The sequence below is a fragment of the Papaver somniferum genome, chromosome 11, assembly GCF_003573695.1.
Source record: "Papaver somniferum cultivar HN1 chromosome 11, ASM357369v1, whole genome shotgun sequence".
In the NCBI taxonomy this organism is placed as follows: Eukaryota; Viridiplantae; Streptophyta; class Magnoliopsida; order Ranunculales; family Papaveraceae; genus Papaver; species Papaver somniferum.
Window position 1 is genome coordinate 96,282,246 of NC_039368.1, and position 4,273 is coordinate 96,286,518.

The window sequence follows — 4,273 nt, forward strand, 5'->3', positions numbered from 1 at the left end:
CATCCTCAATCAAAACAAAAATCAGAGGAGATAGAGGATCCCCCTGCCGTAATCCCCTATTAATCTTGAAATAACCCTCCGGACTACCATTAAGAAGAATAGAAATACGCGCCGAATCCAGAATTTTCCAAATCCAAGAGCACCAAACTTCAGAAAAACCATACCTTCTAAAAACCTCAAGAACAAAAGACCAGCTCACCGTATCAAAAGCCTGAGAGATATCAAGCTTCAAACCCAAATTACCATCCTTCCTTTTGATGTGCAATTCATTCACCATCTCAGAAGCTAAACTAATATTCTCATGGATATTCCTTCCCTTCATGAAAGCCACTTGCTCTTCAGACACCAACTTTCCCAACACCCTACCAAGCCTAGTAGCCAAAATTTTAGTAAAAATCTTAAAAAAGAAATTACTTAAACCAATCGGCCTAAAGTTCTTCAACCTAGCAGCTCCCTTAACCTTTGCAAGCAAAAGAATAAGACTAGAATTAACCCCATTAGGAACGGTTTTAGAAGACCAGCAATAAGTAACCGCTAAAATCAGATCCCTTTGAATAATTTCCCAACAATGTCTATAAAAACACCCCGAGAAACCATCTGGACCTGGCGCACTATCAGCTCCCAAATCAAAAACCGCCTGTTTAATCTCATCACAAGTAGGAATAGCATCCAACATATGCGACTCTTCCACAGTAATAGAATCATGATCATAATCAAAAAGAGTTTCACTTACCTGACCATCCTCACCATTGAATTTAGCCTGATAGTAAGAAACCACATGAGCACTAAGATGAACCGGATCAGTAATAGTACTCCCATCTTCAGCAACAAGCTCCGATATTGTATTAGCACTTCTACGAATTTTAATAGAGTTGTGAAAGAAAGAAGTGTTACTAGAACCCTCCAACAACCACTGATTTCCAGATTTTTGCTTTAACATTATATGCTGCTGCCTTTGAATATCTTGAACCTCAACAAGAGCATCCTTCATATTATTAAGTTTTGAAACATCAAACGGATCTTCATCAGAATTTCTACTAGCTACCTCAAACTTAAGCGTTGCTTGCTTTAGTCTAGCATTGACATTACCAAAAACCATTTGATTCCATAACTTAATTGCCTCCTTCAACCGCTTCAATTTGAAAGGAAAGATAAAACCATGATTACCATACACCGGCGCCATCCAAGATAACTCCACCATCTTCAAAAAATCCGGATGAGAAAACCACATCTTCTGTATACGAAAAGGAGCACATCTAGGCCTAGGATCACAAAAAGGAAAACCAATAAGAGTCGAATGGTCAGAAACTTCCCTAGGAAGAGCTTTACACCGCCAATTCGCAAACTTAGACAGCCAAGGTTCATTAATAATAGCACGATCCAACTTACTAATAATTCTACCAACACCAGTCTGACCATTGGTCCAAGTAAACTTAGACCCCAACGAATCTGCTTCAAACAAGTTATTATCCTCCATCCAATCAGAAAACTCATTAATACAAGAGAGACGAGTTGTCCTACCCCCTTTCTTTTCATCTTGACGAAGAACATAATTGAAATCACCCATAACCAACCAAGGAGTAGTTACGTCAACCGCTCCAAGTTGACTCCAAAGCCTCCTACGAAAAACTTGAATATAACTAGCATGAACAAAAGAGATAAGAACCCCCTCCGTTTTAACCGTAATGGCTTTTCTAGATATATTAATCACCACCGGCTCCTCAATACAATCATCCCAAAGAATCCACAAATTACCCAAAGAACTAGAAGTAGAATTATGAATTACCTTTTTATTATAACCAGCCAAATTTAACCTTATCATTACATTGTCAGTGCAACGAATCTTAGGCTCAGCAATACAAAGTACTACCGGCTTGTATTCATGCACCAAATTACGTAACTTACTACCCGCTTCCACCTTCGCCACCCCATTAATATTCCAATATAGAACTCTCATCAGGAAACACTCTTCTTTTTATTATAAATAGCTTGTGGAATCTTGCTAGGAATCCTACTTTGTAAAACAGGAGAGACACCCTTCCTAACTCGGTTTCCCAAAGCATTCACTTCAGAATCCGAATCTGATTTGGAATCATTAAAACGTTGTTGAGAAGAACTAGAACTTGTAATCAAAACCTGGCTTGGTTTTCTACTTTTCTTTGGCATATCCACTGGTATTTCCGCCCACTTAACACCCTTAACACCTGATGAAGCTTTCTCAGGCGTCAACTCTTCATCCGAACTACCTCCATAAGTGTTTTCTGCCGCATCCGAACCCCCTCCAGAAAAGTGTTCAACATCATCATTATCCACACCCAACTCATCATTCAAAACATTGAACTTATTAGGAGAAACCACGATAGAAGTTTCAGCAACAGCTCTGTAGCTTGAGATATCCTCAATATTATCAACCACCATGTCTTGCAAAGACTTATTACCAGCCTCAACCGGCGTAAAAGAAGAACTCGCCTCATTCCTGTCACTAGAGTGATTAGTTCTTGCCAATTCACCACTCTTAGTTGACTTAGATGAGGTTGCAATTTCAACCATTGACAACCCAATAACCGAACTCTTTTGCAATGCTAACGCCTTCTTAGCCTTCTCAAAAGCTTCAGACGCTGCATGAAGATTGGCTTCAGTATTCGCTAAATCATTCTCTAGCTGAAGAGTTTGCTCCAAACCACCAGCACTCTCCACTAAACCAGCTTCAACCACCCCATTCACCACAGCTCCACCGTTCCCTACAGCAAGAGCATCATCCACATTACCACCAGCACCGTTAACAACATCATGAACCACAATAGCACCATCGTTTACACCACCTACAGCAGCGCCAACACCTACAGCAACAGCGTTTACACCACCTACAGCAGCGCCAACACCTACAGCAACAGCGTTTGTACCACCAGCAACAGCCACGGTTGCGTCAGCTCCATCACCCTTACGGTTTCTCCTATTACGCACATTCTGCCACTCCCCTTTCGCATCAGCCTTAGAAGTTTTCTCATCATTCTTTGATTGTCTTCTACATTCAACATCATTGTGACCAATTATGCAGCACTTCATACAGAATTTAGGTGATTTTGGGATATCCAAGTATTGCCAAAACGTCCTCCCCCCAGCTGTGATCTTAATTTTACTTGGAATGTGTTTTGCAAAATCCACATCTACCAAAACTGAAGCAAAGTTTCCATACTCCAGATTTAGGGTTCTTTGATCAACCACAATAGGAGTCCCTAAAACTTTTCCCATAGATAACAAGTTCTTCTCAGTCCAAAGTTCTGCATGTAGACCAGGAAAGTGAACCCATACGTTATTGATAACAACCCTACTATTAAACTAAGCATCCACTTATACTTCTATGTATTCTTTTGAACCATCCTCTTAAATGTACATGTTTTTGCATATTATTAGATGTTTTAAACAGTTTCTAGCGTTCCAGGTGACATCTATTAATTCTTTAACTTTAGAGGACTATGAGTTATTGATAACAACCCTACTATGACACTAAGCATTCACCTATACTTATGTGTATTATTTTGAACCATCCTCTTAAATGTACCGATATTTGTATATTATTAGATGTTTTAAACAGTTTCTAGCGTTCCAGGTGACATCTATTAATTCTTTAACTTTAGAGGACTATGAGTTATTGATAACAAGCCTACTATGAAACTAAGCATTCTCCTATAATTATGTGTACTCTTTTGAACCATCCTCTTAAGTGTACCAGTTTTTGTATATTATTAAATGTTTAAACAATTTCTAGCGTTCCATGTGACATCTATTAATTCTTTAATTTTAGAGGACTATGAGTTATTGATAACAAGCCTACTATGAAACTTAGCATTCTCCTATAATTATGTGTATTCTTTTGAACCATCCTCTTAAATGTACCAGTTTTTGTATATTATTAGATGTTTTAAACAGTTTCTAGCATTCCAGGTGACATCTATTAATTCTTTAACTTTAGAGGACTATGAGTTATTGATAACAAGCCTACTATGAAACTAAGCATCCACCTATACTTCTGTGTATTTTTCTGAACCATCCTTTTAAATGTACCAGTTTTTGTATATTATTAAATGTTTTAAACAGTTTCTAGAGTTCCAGGTGACATCTATTAATCTTTAATTTTAGAGGACTATGAGTTATTGATAAGAAGCCTACTATGAAACTAAGCATTCACCTATACTTCTGTGTATTCTTTTTAACCATCCTTTTAAATGTAGCAGTTTTTGTATATTATTAGATGTTTTAAACAGTTTCTAGC